We start from the raw sequence: 18,661 nt of genomic DNA, 5'->3' as shown, positions 1-18,661 counted from the left end.
TTAAACGTAATAAATTTTATTTGCTTTAATTGAAATGCGAAACATTTAGTATTTTGATATTTGAGTATACTTTTAATACTGATCGATATTGTGTATCGAAGGTCGAACGTCTTTAAAAATACTATTTATACAATTTTATTACTACCTTCGAACAGTAGCTTCCTTTAATTCACCACCCCATACTTTGAGACCAGTTGTCTTAAAGAGTGAGTAGTATTGTATAAAGAATACAAATCAAAAGAAATCACAATTTTTCAACTTTTAAGACTTTGCCAATTATCTAAGTAAAAGCCCTTCAACTCTGTCTTGTCATTTAACTGAAAATATGTCACACAAAGTATATAAAGAAGCACTTTTGCATGTTTGCTGTTCTTTACTGTAAAGTTTTATTTAAAAAAAAAAAAAAAGTATATTGAGAACATCAAAAGTTATACAAATTAGCTTAAACAAATAATTAATTTAACGACATAAGATTCGCATTTCTATAGACGCGGCAGAAAAGCTTGCATTCGCCACTTCATTTCATGCCGTCTTCAAACAACCAATTATTTTTAAGACATTCCTCCTTCCATGCAACGAATTAACATTTACACACAACAAAACCGATTCATCTTCATTAACAAATTACCGTAATTCACTCACACAACGCCATCAACACACTCACACTTCGACTGTGGCGCAACAACACAATAATCCATTGAGACAAACAAGCCAAAAACAAAGTTCAAAAAGTCAAATTGTCTACTTAACTTTGATATTATAGAATTAAAAGCGCAAAATGGAATAAATGTAGAAATGAACTGTCATTAAAATCGCCACATTCCCTATGAGCAGTCAAGCGGCAAATAAGACAAGCCACAAGCAGATACAAACACACACACACATATTCCTTAATATTTACGATTTCACAACAACAATGTATTATGTATGTATGTACAACAAAGTAGCAGGCAACAACTAGCAAACGATCCATCATTCAATGCGAGCATTTTATAACAACATGGTAGACAGTTGATATATCTGTTGTTGTAATGCAGAGACATTTAAAATGACAGCTGCAACGAAAACAAAAGTTGTTGTTGAAAAATTAGAATTTATGTTAACTCTCGCGACTACTGCACAGTAAAAATTAAATTGCCAACGAAAAAAAAGCAAAAAATAATAGAGTATAAAAGAGCTGTAAAAGGTTAAGTGCTTAAAATAAAATGCCAACAACATGAGCGCTAATAAAAAGCAATAAGTAAAGCGAAGTATGAAACAGATGAATGACAATTACTAATGTCAACAATGACGTCTGCATTAATGCAACTCTGCGCGTCGCTAGACGTGACGGATGTATGTATGGCCAAGCGAATGAGTGAGCTGGTAGGACAGTGACATTGTTGGACGGCGAATGACAATGAATGAGTCTGACGTAAATGAAAAATATGTGCAAGCGTTAGAGCCTTTGATAGTTTGGGGTTTTTGATTTACTTTAAAAGCGAGAAAAAATATTAGGTTTATGCTGATTTTTTAAATATAACATTTACATATGCTATATACCGAGGTATTTTATTTAGAGCTTACTTAAAGTCCCTGACTTCTGATTTTTTGTTTTTGTCAACTTCCTTGCTTTAGGCGTAAGGATGTTTACTTATTGTTGATGTTGTCTTTCGATGTATAAAGGACGTGTATTCTTTTTGTCAAAACCCCTTAGAAAAGAAGTTATGAAAGAATGACTCGGGAGATTATAGCAGCCAGGTTAATCCATTGCGGTAAGGCAAGCCAAAATACGTACATGCTTCATTTGTAGACTACGTGATATAGGAAATCGTTGTAGAATGGAAATTTAAGTAATATTTGACTCCAGCTTATTTCGATTAAAATGTTATCGATAGTTTCTTCAATAAAATTGTAGCGTATAGCTACAATTCTTCAATCCCTTCGGTTTACTTGGGTTTCTTACTCTATTTACAAAGTTTTCGATGAAAAGTTGTAATTCCCTCATGATAAAGATTTTGAAAGACCTAGCCCAGTCTATATTTATATAGTGTAATGTTTTAAAATTCAATATAATTCTTTGTAAATATATAGCACTTCTCTGTGACACCTTTAGTTACATTCTGCAGTATTCTTAGAAGACCGTCTAACGAAAAATTCATCACAAAAAATGTATCAAAAAAAATTTTTCTTACTCATAATTCATAGAGGATATAATAGAGTGAGGCGATTTTAGCCCCGGTGGTTTCACAATGGGCCTCCTTAAAGCTTAGGTGTGACGTCATACGTACACTCAACCTACTTGTGATATTTTAATTGAACATGACCTATAAATTTAAAACGAAAAGCGCGCGCGCGCGGAAATTCGCAGAACAAAATTTGTATTTGGCTAGAAAGCGTTCGCTATCAGCTTACAAAGAGATCACTTGGATGTTGTTATGCTAGCTTTGAAAACTATTAATAAGAAATCTGGTTCAGAAGTTCCGGGGAAACAGCGTTCGCTATCAGCTTACAAAGAGATCACTTGGATGTTGTTATGCTAGCTTTGAAAACTATTAATAAGAAATCTGGTTCAGAAGTTCCGGGGAAACAGCTGTTCTCTGTGGATCACGACACTCATACTGGAAAATTATTCAAAACCGATTTCAAAACAAAGTTACTTTAAGTTTTAAGCTTACTTAGACTATTTTTCCGCTCTAGAGGCGTATGCTATTTCATTACTCAAGTGAATTCTTACTAATTCTCAAATGGTTAACAAAATATTTATTCGAATTTTAAGATCACAATTTCGAGAATAAACTCACTGGAACTTTGTTGGAAAGCACTGACATGGATGTCATATCTGTGTGACAGTTTTCGATCGAGATCTTCGAGAACTTCTTACAAATTCTACCAGAACTATACGAATTTTCGCGAAGTTGCTTTAAGAACGTTTTATAAATTATTATGGCTTTATTATTAGAGCTTTAGTAAAATAATTACTACCAACTCTGACTCTTTCTCGAACCACCGCCGGGAAGGGAAGAAAACAGCAGGACTTCAGCTAAGCTGACACTGTCTTCATTACTCACACAGCACTCACCACCATTAACAATGCGGGCAAGCGACTCTCATACGCAAGTAACTCCATAAGTGTGTATGTATGAATGTGTGTAAGCATTAACTGACTGCTGCTGACATTGTCAGCGTCAATGTCACTGTCACATTTTGAACGACTGTCAGCGAAGTTTTGCGTTGATTCTTCTTTACTTTACTGGTTTTGGCGCAAATACTCTTCATAAACAATGTTTTTGCAAGAATTTCGCTCTTCCAACGCACTCATTGAAGCACATAAACAGACAGTTTGTCTCCGGTCACCCTTGTGTTTTTATTTCAAGCCTTTGTTGTTGCTTTTATAGCAGCGTTACAACTTTTTCCCATTGTCACTTGTCACTTTCGATGCGAAATCATATTTTTTTTTCCGTTCCATTAGCTAACGCACAGCATTTTGCCACAAAATGAGCCACCAAATGTGCTGTGGCATGCACTCGCTGACTGTCAGCTGCCAGACGCAGTGGACACACGCACTTGCAATTTGCTGTAAGATGCGTCAACTTTATCCACTCGCATCATCTTTCGTCAGCGTCAGCAGCGCCGCTGCATTGTTGATTGACATTTGACGACTTTTGATGCGCTGTGCACGCTTCTGCGGCAAGCAGTTTGTTCCCATGACGCGGGTTCGTCGGGCACACGCAGACCAAAAGCAATAACAAAAACCAACACGCACAAATGCATTTCGAGGGCTATCTACTCGGTGTAAGCTAGTTTTTCTGCCATTTGTTGTTGCAGTTGTTTTTGTTTTTTCATTCTTTCATTGCTGATTTGGTTGTAAGTGACATGCAACATTGCGCATGCGTGTAATCAAAGTGGCATTCTATACTGGAAGCAACATGCAAGCACACCTGTGATTCCCGTTGCCCTCTTCTCTTCGCCACAGCATGTGAGTAAGCAAATTTTCTGCACGCACTGTGAGCGCACGAATTGGCTAACTCGTCTGGTCGCCTCGGCTTTTCTCACTCTGTCACAAGTTAATAGCCATTCATTTGCCTTACTGTGCGGCTACTTATCGCTGGTAATAATGCGGCACTTCTTCAATTTCATTTACGGGCGAATCGTGTTGTTGTTTCCTTAGTATTATGATTATTATTACTGCTTCTTTCTTGTGTTGCTTAAACACCTTTTAAGTAAAGTAATTGCATGCGTTGACTTGTGGACAGCGCAATTGATTAAAATAATTTGCTGGCGATTAGCCATTTCCGTAGTGAACGTGTGGCAGTAACAAAGTGTGGCATGCAGGGTTCAAAGATTCTGAGAAAATTTAAAATACATTCACATAACAGCTTCTGGTAGGTATCCTACATGGCCACAGTCAAACAGACAGCTTTTGAGAGTTAAGGCATTTGATTTATAAACTTCAGTGGGAATCGAAACCAAGTCAATTGAGTATTGAGTATACAAGTATACCCTGAACTAAAAGTATTAAGTTTGTCACGAAGCTTGCAGCACTGATAAGGAATTGTCGAATACCCTGGTATTGAGACCACTATTGCATAAAGCATAGAAACATAATATTATTAAGTAACCTTAATTCGACTTGAAGGTTTATATGGGTCTAGAAGGTACTAGCAAAACATTTAATGTTGGAGGCAAACCGTTGGCCGCGTACATACATAGGTTATACTGGCCGGATGTCACGCTATACAAAAACCTAATGGTCCTTAGTAATGCCAGATGAAGGTTAAGCCTAATTTGAGCTGAAGTATACATCATAGGACGTCAATGTTTTTTGCGAGCTAGTTATCTAATTTTGATACTTTATCTAGTCTCTTGACATGCGTAGCTACTACAGTAGATAGCTAAAACGCATTTTAGATAAAGCTGGACAGAACCATATGAGGCATTTGGGGTGCCGAACAGATCTCTCTCACACTCAGCCTGACTACAACTCGCCGAGTAGTAAGCATTAGTTGGCCAGTTAAACGGATAATAATTTTAGGTCCAAAACCGGTTCGTATTGGCTAGTAAGAAATAGTCTACTTCATCTAAGTATACGTAACCTTCGTTTGAAGTCCTCGCTTGAGTAACTTGTCTCCATTACTTCATTAGCTCTCTAAATAATCAATAAGCTAATTTCTGTGATTATTTTTTTATAAGGAGAGATCATAACGGTATAAGGTTTATGCTAAGATATATTAGCGAAGTATGTGCATGATTACCTTAAGTTCAGAGTTCTCGTTAAACAAGTTGAATAGAAAGAAAAAGCAATAGAAAAATGTGTGCTTAAAATGGGTGTTCTGCGGCTTATTTGTTTTAAAATTCTCATTCTGGTATTTCTGAAATTCTTCCAGTTAATTTCTTCTATTTTGGTTTTAGAAATAATTCTCTATTCTATTAAATTACAAATAAGAGTTCTGAAACTTTCATTTCACCTCAAAAACACCGCATAACTTCTAGAAATTTGTATAAACCAAAATTCATAATAATGATATAGAGTTATCCACCGTCATTAGGACGGGTCTAACTAGATCCTTCGAATTGATAAGAGTTGAATTATAACCGGTAAATATTTTAAAATGGTTACATCTTATTTTTAAAGATTTATTTAATAGGCTTTAAATTTTTTAAAATTTTCAATGCAATAATAACGGGAAAAACCTCCGCTGTTAAGATTTTGCAATGTCAGTTGCACACTTTCACAAATCACGACACAATTTCTACACTTCAAAACATAAGCTAAAAAATCTACACAAAGAAGCTTACACTTGCAAAAGTGCCGATTTATAGCTTTCACATACATACATATAAGCAAACTAAGCTATCCAATTACTCATTTATTTAGCCATTTCTTTCTATTTAATTTTTATCGTCCGCCAACTTGGTCAGTGGGTTTATTGCGTGACAAGAAATTGATTTTGCTCAACGACAGACAACTGGGCGTAGCTGACATACATACAAGCACAATACCGCACACACAGCTGCCGTCTGCTTGGCAATAAAATGTGCAACTACTAATTTTTGATGATTTCGCGGCGACAAACACAGCCAACTGAGCTTGCATGTGCGCACGTGTGTGTGTATGTGTGTGCTCAATGCGATATCGATTACAATCACCGGTGCATTCAGTCGCGCAACAACACATCAATTGAGAGCAGTGCTCGAACCAATTTCAAGACATTTATCGACTGTGGCGGCTGTTGCGTCTGCGTGCTCAGTGACTTTTGTGCGGCGCGTAGGTAAGTAGGTATCATCTGGCTGGCAGTTGGCCACAGTCGATTTTTATGACTTGGCAATTTCCGTTTAACTACCGCCACTTATTACTGACATTAGCGCTGATATGTCCTTCCGCCGGCGGGTGGTGGCATGGCGCGAGGCAAAGGAAAGCAATTTTTGTGAAACTCATTTGATCCACGAGTGCAACGCGTCGCCTGCCGCAAACAATGGACGACCGCCAGTTTTCACTCGAGCAAAACTGCGCCACCGTCGCTACCGCTGTAAGCCAAACCCACCAAATAAACAATAACAAAAACGGTGCCACACTTTTGAATGCCAGATGTGTGGCATTGCTGTACTACGCTCTTTATAAGAATATTTCTGCGCGCGCTGACTGCTAAGGTAAATATTTGTGGCAATGCCAAGGCGGCGCATAGCGTGCAACGCATACTTGCCACAGCTGTAGCCACGTACATTTCTACTCTCCGCTTGGCATATTTGTGCGCATTCATTTTCATTTCGCTTAACGCCAGCGATGTGTTTGTGCGCCGCAAATGCTTGTTTGCTTTGGCTTGGTTGTACGAACTTCTAATAAATCGACAGCGTGACGTGAATGTAAAACGCTTCCTTTTGACGCGTGCATGTGGTGCGTTCTTTGTGGCAAGGCCGGCGACGCTTTCCGCTATTTCGCCAAACAAGCCACACCGCCAACCGCGCACGTCCGGTCCCCCTACCATCTGTCTCTTCGTCTGTCCGTCTGCTTGTGCAACTTTATTCTCTACACTCACATGCCACACTACTACTCTAGGTATTCGCTTTTTGGCTGCCGGCCACCAGTCATCCAGCGAGCCAGCCAAGTCGACCACGCAAACCGACGCGCCGCTCCCCACAAGCTTATCGCCACACACTCAAACCAACACCGAAGACGCGCGTACACAGCATCCTCATTTGCTGCCAACTTGGCTATTGCAGCTGCTGCTGTAATTGCGTTTTTGTTTTTTGTTGTTGCCGACTGCATATGCAAATTTATGACTGCCTGTTTTGGCATCAAAGGAGCCCGTTCCTACACTACCTGCTTTCCGCAATTGAACAGCACTTCAATACCCCCGCGCAATGTGTATGGACGTCGACGGAGCTCCGCCAATTGCTTTAATGCGAGTCAGCATACGCAAGTTATTAAATTCTTAAGCACTCTCGCCCAAATGTGTATAGGTATGTTGGTAGCGCTATGTGGACTGCATATCCCAGTTCTCAAAAGAGTTCGAGAAGGGTTAAATTAATCTTAGTTTTCAATAGGCTGCGATTTACTACATTAACTAGTATCTCCAAGGAGATCAAGTAGGTCCAAGGATACGCTGTTGTTTTATAGAGAATCACAATTTTATTAGTAAAAGACGAAAACGAAGATGTCTCGAACTACTAAATATCTTCTGGAATGTTAGTAATCAAACCTGTTGTCAAAAACCTTGGTTCCTATAAAATAATTAGATTCCTCAAATTATTCTGATTTTTAAGTACAGATCTGAAGAACTCAAAGATATAACAACTTCCCTCTAAGCTCTAAGAGAATATAAGCCGACTAGTTTTGAAAAAAAATTAAATCAATAATAGTTCAATCCTCCATCGATCCTGTCATTAAACTTTATCAAGCTTATACTAAAGAAATAGGCTATAAAATTCGTATCAATAACACGCCTTAAATGAAGGATTTTTGGCATAATTAAACATTTCATTGTTCGATTGTGGTCAACGAGACTTTGCATGCCATATCTAGTCTACAGAAAATAGCGAGTAAGAATTAAACCGGCATTAAATCCGATTTACTGAGTTACGGTGCACGGAACCTAATGAGGACCCAACGATAACTCAAGAAATCTTAAGGAAGACAGTAGTTCCAGGCTTTGAAGTAAATAAGATCAAGTTTACTACTGAAAACATTGATTTATATCCATCTAAAGAGACCAGAGATGTGAAGCGCGGAATAGAAAACGGCAACAACTAAAGAGAATGCATGTTCATTGAATGCGAATACAACAACAACTTCGAGGCAACAACATCGAACTCCAGTATTCTGCAAAGTAAGGAAATTCTATGGACCTCATCCTAACCTATTAACCTATTTCGCATACCATTTGAGCCCTTTATTTAGGCGTGTTAGTAAGCCCGCCAGGCTAGTGTTAGTTGATAGGAACAATGTCAACAATTTGGTTGACTTGGATAGATGAAGCTTTTGCTTCTTATTGCTGTTTTGTTTTTTATTTTGGATTTTGAATTCGAGTTTTTTTGTTTTTATTTTTGTAATCTGGCTACTCTTTGTTTGAATTGACATTAATAAAGTTGTTTGCCTTTATAAGAGTACCATATTCTTCCCACATTTGCTTTCTTTGTCGACTTAAATATTTCATTTCAATTCTTTCGCTTTTATTTATGTGTACGAGTATTTCTTTCAACTTTTCATTTGCGCTCATTTCTTGTTCGCGGAAGTAATGAAAAGTTGCACATTGCTCCGTTAAATGTTGCCGCGGTCACAATTGCTCCACCGGCACAGATGCCGCATCACCTCTGTCTCTGCCTGAGCTGAGCTGTTTATGCGCTTAATGACTTCATTTACTCGTCCGATCCTTATTTACGAGTATTACATCACGCCGCTACAACGGAAACTCGAAATATTTTCTTATAAATATTGTAGCGGCATTGGTACGTAAGAGGCTTGTGTACTCAAAGGCGGAGCATGAGACGATAATTTTTCAAAGTAGGTGGAGTCTGACAGACTTTAGCATTTCGCTACTGGTTGCATACGCAGCTGATGACGTGCTGGCATGAGGTTTAAGGGCGATTGGAAGAATGACTACTTTTCGTGTGTGTTGAGTCCGCAATTATTTTTACTATATACACGTACACATGTATGTGACTGATGAAAATTGCATCAGTGCGTTAATTTTCGAGGGCGGATTAAATAGTGATTCAGAATATTTGCTTTTCATTTAAATAAAATTTAATTAAGCAGGGAGGTAAGATTCTAGTGTGGGGAAAGCCGTGAGAGTTCGAACATTTTAAAGACTATAAAATCCCACTTGAATAAATTTTGTATTTATATTCAAGGAATTCTAAATGTCTTGGACCATTTTAAGTTAAAAAAAAAAATTTTCTATTGGCTTTTTGATCTAGTCAAGGTCAAAGCTGTAGTCTTTGTTACAGTCTAAAACGAAGTTAAACGTAAGGAGGGGTTAAAATGTCTTTGCACCATATATAGATCGTCATCCTTCCAATAAAAGACTGCCCTTTCTATCATTGATTTTTTTCATTGCCCCGGGACCGCTTTCTTACTTCAGTGTTACGTTTTCAAGTTTATCTACGTAGGTTGCCTATTCATCTCGGTCGAAAAATGGAATTATATTCAAGATAAGCCAAATCCAACAAAACTTGTTCGGGCACGAAGCACTTCCAAGCAAATAGTTGACTGTTTTTCTGGAAAAGCTCGACATGTTACAACCATACACGCTCATTTGCTTGCCAGTTGTATTTCAAGAAATCGGGAAAATCAACCGCCGCAGACGGATCACTCTTCAGCACGACAATGCGAGCTCTCACACATCGACTGAAACAACTGCATTTTTGAGCACTCTAAACATCGATTTGATCATCGTTCATCATCGGTTCGTCATCATAGACATGCACGACTTTGTGTTTTTCCTGTATTGTATAGGTATTTTTGGAAATACTCGTAACTGGAGGGCATTTGCAATCGAGTTAATCTCACTATGTTTCCTACTGTGTCACATCTCTTGATCTTTGATTAGTTTTGTGGTCCATCTTTCTTTGTACTCCCTTCTCCATCAATCTTGCCGGAGTTCAAATGTATGTTTACTTCTCTGTTGTCTTGTGAACATATATATACTAGCACTGCAACTCGAATAAAGAATAGTTAAAGTCTCTGTTGCAATTTCGACTATCAACATAATATAGGCTGGATTATAGTCTTATTTACAGTATTAATATTAATCTGAATACAGTTGTATTCTTAATCTTAATCATTCCAACATTCATTTATATTGATATAATTGCAGTTAGTCATATCGGCGCAATCATATGCAGCCATTTGCATATTGTACTGTTTCCATTTACACCATTCCGGGCCTGGATTACCCAATGGAGCACCACAATCGCAAACAATAATAAATAGAACCCATTTACTTCATTTAATTGATCACTTGAAACTTCTAATGCACTAATTCACCGAGTTTCCAGACACTTAACCCTGCCAAGCAATTTCCTTCCCACAATCTGCGCCGACATCTGCCAGCCCAGCGCTTGTGAAAATTTTTCACTAACGATTAAAATCGTCTCAGCGCGGTGTGAGTTTTTGTTGTAGCCGGAAAAAGTTAACAACTCAACGCAGCGCAACAAAGCGTAGAACAGCATTAACAACAACAACAACAACAGCTGCATGAGCAGCAAGATTTAAAGTGCGTCTGCACGCAATGAAAAATACACCTGGCATATTTCCGGAAAACTCTACTCGAGAAATACTGCATCCATGGGCGCATAACTCAGACACCTTCCTGTGCGCAGCTCGAGTGGCGAAAGTATGCACGGCTGCACGTGAATGTGTGTAATTGCTGTAGATGCGCTGTTGCTTTTTCTTTCTTGGCTGCTGCTTGCTCCCCAATGAACTTCTGAACTGCGGGAGAACTTCACTGCAACCAATTTGGCTGGTTACTGGTGTGGCTTGCACTTGTTGTTGTTGTTTTTTTTTTATTATATGTTGTTGTGGTGTTGTTGCGCCCGCATACATACAGCACAAAGGTAGCATTGGTAGCAATTACACACAAACAAACATGCCGCAAGACATGCTGGTCGAGCATACGTTGCAAGCGACCGGTGGCGAGAATATGTGTGCAAAGCAAATCAGCAAAAAAAAAGCAAAAACAAAAACATAAAATATAGAAAACAATAAATGGTGGAATATTATTTATTAGGACCGCGATTGATGCTATTGCCGCCGTCGCTGCTGCTACACGGTCCGCCAGCGCTGCAGGTCGTTGAAAACGCCATACCACGTGCAGCAGCAGCAGCTAACGGCAGCATTACCGAACAACACCAGCACCAGCACAGAGCCACATACACAGCGATAGCATGGACAGTATCGCCTTTAGCGTCCAGTTCGATGATGGCGGCAGACAGCTAACAGCAGAGCAGCAGCAATCGGCGAGCGATGAGGCAACTGCGACAGCCAACAACAGAAGTTGTAATGAATTATTGCCCTCATCACTTGAGTTGAATGATTTGGTGGCGGCCACGGTGGCGGCGGTAACGGTGCTGCTGGTGGCACTGTCTGAATGCCGCCGCGCTTGGCTGGTTGTTGGACAGCTTGTGGCAGCCACCAAAACTTCAACCACGCAAAGACAACAAGCAGCCAAACAGTCAAAGAGCCAAGGAGCCAAGCAACACTCCAGACAGACGGAGTGCAACCAGCCAGCCAGAGTGAGCTAAGTAACCGGCGAGCGACCGGGCGCAGCACTGAATTGCTAGAAGATGAAATAAACGAGCTGCTTGGCATAACTGGGCGCAGAGCAGCAAGAGGCCATAATGGGGTCAAACTATTCTATTATTCTTATCATCGTCATAATCACCGCAACAACCCGGCAGTCAGCCGCACAACGTGGCGGCAAACCATATCTACATTTGTGTATGTATGTGTATGTGTATGTATGAGTTTATACCAGCAAAGGCACATCCTAGAAGTATCGGTACAAGCAATAACATTTCAGGGGGCAGCGCTTGAGTGCGCCAAGAAAATTGAATGCAGTCAAGTAGCAAAAACAAAAAAATCGGTAATAGCCATAAGAAAAGCAGCAAAAACAGCAACTACAATATCACGAAAGAAAGCTAAATATTAGCGATATTATGGTGGAAAAACGTCGAAAATGCGGAAAATTTACTGTTATTGTTGTTGTTGTAACAATTGAAATGGAAAATTGTGGCTTGGCTACTCTATTCACTCCACGTCAGCAATTGCTTTGGTGGGTGGTTGCTGGCGCATACTTGCGACCGCGTGCGCTGACGTTTGACCACCAAAGCGTAAAAGTTCCACTTTCGCTCCACTTCATTTCGAAAATAAATACAATCGCATTACCGAATTGAATTGGCAACACTTTGGCTTTGTTCAAGCAGCTTTATAATGATAGATAACTAACCAGCGATAATGGTTGTTAATGGAACAAAGATATCATTAAGTGAAGAAATTGGCGTTGCAATCAATAATTGGAGTGGCATCTCTCAATTGGAGTGTTGCAACAGGAGTGAGTTTAATGCAACAGTAATTGTGATGAAGTTGGAAATTTAAAATCTCAAAAAAAAAATGTTTTACTAGATTTTCAAACTTATTTTTAATTTTCATTAGATATAATCGGAATCATTTTCATGGTTTTAATTAAGTCATGATCGAAGTCACAGTACAGGCACTTGAACTATTGCAACGTTTACTGAAAAACTTAGAATTATTTGCGTCAACAAAAATAATATCTAAGAATCTACAGATTTCGTTCTATCAAGTCTTAAAGTCTTAAAATACTAATGGATGTTTAAAAACATTTTTTAAGCATGCAAGAAGATTAATGTATTAAATCTATGGTATAACTATATTTGTGCGGTTTGCCAAGAGATGATGTTGATTATTATACCATTCTTCCAATATTCTGAACATGTGTTGAAAAGTTGCAGTTTTCAGGCGTCTTTTTCAGTATAAGTCAAAACAACAATATGTTGAACTTTGCTTGTGAAAAAGTGTTATTGCGTGAAGTACTTCATTATTTAAATCTGAAGAAAACCTCAGCCAAACCAAAAGGCATCTTATTTTGGTGGAAGTTTATTGTAAACATGCTCTAGCTAATCGAACGAACCAAAAGTGGTTTATACCAATTCAAAGTGGTGATACAAGCTTGAACGACAAAACACCTCTTGGGCTCACTAGAATACGGCTCACATCAGAATAGGGTATCAAAAACTTGCTGGATTCAATCTATATATAATAAAAGTCTAGGCCTATGAGTGAATTTATTTTGAATAATTTTTTAAGACAATGGATCACCGTTTTATTAGCCAAACGGTTAGCAAAACGGGTTCTTAGATAAAATTTTGTATTATTTTTTGGATTATTTGAGCTTGTCAATGGTCTGACGTTTCTGGGTTACACATTGCTTTTTAATAACCCCACAAAAATAAGTGTGAAGAAGGGTAAGTTAAATCTGGAAATCTAAGTGGCCATTGTATCAACCTTATTTTGGTAAAAAGAATTGAACAGTGTGACATAATGAGCCAATATCCATCTGTTTCGATATCGATCTGTTTCGCTTGCCTCAAAAAAATATGGCCCATAAACGGCTTTTAGCTCTCTAAATATAACTGTTTTTGAATGCAACCGTTTGCAGACAGAATACTCATAAATTGATTATATAATATATACAACATTACTATATAATATTTTTAATTTTAATTAATTAATTAATTTCATTAAACTTTTTTTTTCAGGTATGCGATAAATGTTCTCCAACACTTTACTGGTAAACAATTATAAAAAAGGTCAAAGCTAAAATCAAGTATAATTAATTTATTTCTTATAATATTATATGACTATTATAGTTATTTAACATTCAAAAGCCAAGTACCCACATCTACCATTCTCTAATACAAACAAACAAAAGGAATTCCAACAAATTCTACATCCTCCCCATGAAGACACTTTGGCAGTTGATCTTGGCACAAAACTCTATGTAAATTTCAAGTAGACAACCAGATTACTTATGTAAGCATACATATGCACATACATGTATTCATACATACAAATGGAATTCGCACGTATTCTCACAACTTTATATACCATATAATGCTCGCATGAAAGTTGGACGCTCTTAGGGGAAAACTTTAACTTCAAATGTTGCGACAAAATTACCAATCAACGCTCCAGCCACAAACACATGGCAACCACACTAAGTAGAAAATGATAAAAATAACTCGAAAATATATATCTTTTATTTGCTTTAATTCTCAGTCGACAAAACTTTGTCATTGATAATATCCGCTAGATAATAGTAAGCACGAGAATGACTGCAGGACACATACAAATTTACGTAGCTGTGTACATACAAAATAGAATTATTGTAGAAATATGTGTGTGTATATGTACATATACATTTGGCTATATGTGGAGCGTAGCCCAGCAAAATTATTTCATTTTCTGAACTGATTTTAATTGGTGTTGACTTCGCATCTCCTCTAATTTACATGGCTATAACTATGATGGGCCCAAATTTGCACACGTTGAAGTGCAAATTTATTTTTGCTAAAGACTAGGAAATGAGATAACTTATAACATGCTCTCATTGAACTATATATATCGTTAACTTACTTTGTTTTAATAAATTTTTACAAAAATTCCAACAAGATTTATAGACTATTAGAGTATATTTCTAAATTTATTGCTAGATACTAAACTCGATACAGACCCAGATAGCAACTCTCTACACTACTTTAAGAATATGCACTTAGAGAACGGCTTTTAAATGTTTTGAAGTTATTACTGGATTGGTTGGTAGACCACAGGCGGACCCTACAATATTACTAAGTTCCCTTTTGCCTAGAAGTAAAAGCTTTTTGGTCTGTCCACTATCAACACCACGCCTAAGTAAATTTGCGGTATGCCCTGTATTGCTAGTGTTCCAAACTCTCAGGTGTTCTTCTAGGGTCCACTTTTTTTTTTTAAAACCTCTCTCTACTTTCAATTCTTAGACCTAATTTTAGACCTTCAGCCACTGGTATACCTATAAATTTTGCGAGTTTAACATTTTACCCAAACTGAAGGACTGATCAGGCATCAGATAAGCCTGCAGCGGATTGGTGCTCGCATAACCCGTGTTCAATATCAAATCTTTTTTTATGCGAGAAATTACATACTTTGATTTCGCTTCGTTTTACTAATTAGCGCCTTAATCTCGTGTAATTCCCACATTCTTCATCGTTTTCTGATTTGCCAAGTTTTAGTTGAGAACTTTCGGATTATTGACTAACGTTGCGGCGAACGTGTCATCGCCAATAACCAAAACAACTCGGGCCGTTATCTTACAGCTGGGAATATGGCGTTACCCATACCACACGATACGTGCTCATGCATAAATACACATACATATACACACACAAGTGGATATTTTGCGCTGATGATGGCCATCATCATCTCACTATTTATGTAATCATGAGTTTGTTCAACACTTTCACACTGTAAACTCAGCTGGGACCCAACAATGGACAATGCTTATCTTAGTAAGGCCGCAGGCGGAAAAGCAAAAATAAATGAGAAAGTAAATACACACACACACTCATAGGCATACTCGCTTATAAGCAGTTGTGATAGTGAATGTATGAGAAGTTGGTCGCAAGGAAGGAAGGAAAAGTGGCAACAACTGTAAAGTGCGAGAATGAGAGCAGGAAGTGTGAATGTGAATGTATAAGTATGTGTGTGGCAGTAAAGCCGGAAGGATATACGGCAAGTTCGATGCCACGAGTGACCACTTGCACAACAACAATCGAAAAGTTTATCTGCCTTACAGCGCCTTCATATATACATATATACGCTTATACTCGTATATGGCGTAATGCTTGGTGGGTAGCGTAACTGAACGAAAAACGGCAAAACAAAAAATGGAGAAAAAAGTTTATACGAGTGTGAAAAACTTTAACGATTACTTTAGCATAAAGTTGTAATGGTGATTACGAATACGATTACGTCGGAAAACGTGTTGTGATTGTGTTTCGAAAAGTATTAAGTTCTTGTTGCAAGCTCATTTTGCACTTATGCTGCGCTGCAAAATGTATGATTTAAGCAAAGCTTGTAGATTTTAAATTAGAGCACACCAATATCGGTGTAATTACTTGAAATAGTGTTTGTAATCGAAGTTAGTTGGAAAACTTTCACAGTTGTGTCTTTCGCAATAAAAATTGCACCGCAGTGGTTTGGATCCAAATGAAATTGTCATAAAATTAAATATTTGATGAAACTGTCTTTTAAGCAAGCAATTAGATCTGCATTCGAAGTCAACTCAACGCAACTTAACTCAACGCAACTCAACTCAACTTAACTCAACTCAACTCAACTCAACTCAACTCAACTCAACTCAACTCAACTCAACTCAAGAATAACCAAATCTGAGGTATCTCTTTTGGGTCTATATTATGATGAATGAAACTAACTGGATCCCATACTGTCATGAAATTTCGAAGCAAGAAGATTTGATAACTTTACACTCAACCAATTTTTGTCTATTAAAAATTCAATATTATTTAAAAATCTTGATATAGACTTGATTAAACTTTCATCAGTAAACTTTTTAGGGACTATAAGTTTGGGCTATAGATACAATATTGATCTCAACTACGGGTAACTTTGTTTGATTTGAAAAAGTCATAGCCAAGTCAAGTTACATACTAAAGTATGTCTCACGTTGTTGTCCGTTAGTATAAGTATTGCATAGTAAGCCTTTAAAATGTGGACTGAGTTGAAAGTGGCATTTTTCACCATGGGCACTGCTCATTGGTCATGGACTTCTTCACAAAAGTGCTGGATTTTGTTCTGTCTATGTCGAACTGCCAGCTCAGCGTTGGATGAAACAAAAGGGTGTGTTTTTAGGCATGTGGTTTTCAAGAAGAAATAAAACAAAATTTGCCATTATGTTCTAAAAGAGGTTTCGCGTAAAATTTCGGACCATATTTTGCAGCAATTTTTTCGACAGCAGCAATAGCGTCTTCGGTGTGCACTGTACGGCAGCTCTGAGGATGCGCATGCTTCACTAGAGTAAACATGGTGCGAAACCGATCCATGGTTGCTCAAATTACCGACTCTGTTATACGATTATGTCAACCGATTATTGGACGCAACGCGCGTTGCGAAGCGCAAACCGAACCTGATTATAACTCTGAGAAATATCTTCTTAGACAGCGTTTAACACCTTAATTTCGGAATTGAGGATAATGCGCAAATGTGTTATTACTTTCCTCTATAACATAAAATACAAAAGCACTAACCGTTGTTATTAAACACGGTTGGCAAATACCAAGTAAATAATCATTTAGCAAATAGCTCTTCAAATAATGAATGAAATCCAAAGGATTCAAGCCCTCACCTTACACAAATCCCTTTAGAGAACACTTAAATGTGAGAAGATCAGCTCCGCTTTTGTTTGCCTCTCTATTTTATTCGAAATTTCCAATCAAATATGCAAAGAATGATATCAACTACCACTGCACATATATACACACACACACACACACACAAAATGAGAAGCAATAAGAACAGAGCTTTCATTTGACTTTGAAAGTTATTTTCCTACAAAAACATATGTTTTTCTAAATCTGTCAACATGGCAAACTAACATCAAAAGCCGCAAATAATGCATCAAAATACTCAATTCACAAGCAGCACAACACGTCTCATCACGACCTACTACTGCAAATACAGTTGTTGCTACAATCCTACCAATATACTACATACTCACATTTCGATGTGTATTTATGTAGTCAATACCGCAAAGTATAAATAGGCGCTGGTAAAACTAAAAGGCGTGAGGTAATAATGTGCCACCAAAGTACCAAAGCTATTTTCATAGTGGCAAGCAAATGCTCCGACAGGGAAGCAATGATCCCGTTCCCATTGGAAGCACTGCAGGTGGGGAGTGTTGTTGCAGCGGCTGGTGCTGGGGAGACAATAGCTGGAGTTCAGAGTGGCAACCAGCGCAAACAATACCGATAATATGGAGAACCGAGAAACAGGCAGGCACACAGCCAGAGAAGCAGAGCAGCGGAGAAACAAACCGACAGACAGGCAACAAACAGTTAAAGCAGGATGCATTTAGAGATTTAAAGAATTTATGCACAGAGTAAACACAAAAATATGCACAAGGAATCCTCTTAAACGCAAACCCCAGCGAGGAAAGTGAGGGAATATGAAACGAAGATGTAATTGATAGATTGGAATAAAATTTGCATACGTAATATACTGAATCAGAAGCTCGGCAGTACACGAGAGGAGCCATTATCAACAGAAAGAAATTCTTATATTAATTCCGGAATTTGCTAGTTTATTTCCGTTAAGACTGCTATTTAGACTCAATCTATACTGACGGATGCAGATATGATCTCAAAGAAACTCAATATACCTTCTGATCAATATTGACTCAAACTGAAAAAACCTACCTTTTCACATATTTTAATACAAATCTTTAATATCACCTTTCAGAATAGTCTAGTAAGCCAATGCAAGCATGCCAACGATTCATCCACTTTTCCACGTACGCCTCGGCTGGCATGGCATTCAGTGTATTCAACGCATTTTGGTTTTTTCGGTTTCGGCTCACCTTTGGAGCATCACTCGCTAGATGGTTGGACA

General features: G+C 38.0%; 1 protein-coding gene across 3 annotated transcripts in view; it reads left to right on the top strand.

Moving 5' to 3' along the window:
* LOC106622943 (uncharacterized) overlaps window positions 1-18,661 on the top strand; it is a 252,322-nt gene that overhangs the window by 79,507 nt on the left and 154,154 nt on the right. Inside the window, exon 3 of one of the 3 annotated variants that reach the window (XM_070111422.1) lies at window positions 13,759-13,809. The exons of the other annotated variants lie outside the window; for them this stretch is intronic. The gene's annotated coding sequence lies outside the window, so the exon portion shown is untranslated. The remainder of the gene's footprint in view (window positions 1-13,758; window positions 13,810-18,661) is intronic. 3 annotated transcript variants of the gene reach the window in all.

This window comes from Bactrocera oleae, chromosome 6, assembly GCF_042242935.1.
Source record: "Bactrocera oleae isolate idBacOlea1 chromosome 6, idBacOlea1, whole genome shotgun sequence".
Taxonomy (NCBI): Eukaryota; Metazoa; Arthropoda; class Insecta; order Diptera; family Tephritidae; genus Bactrocera; species Bactrocera oleae.
The sequence above is the reverse complement of the archived record's forward strand: the minus strand, read 5'-3'. Positions and strand labels throughout refer to the sequence as shown.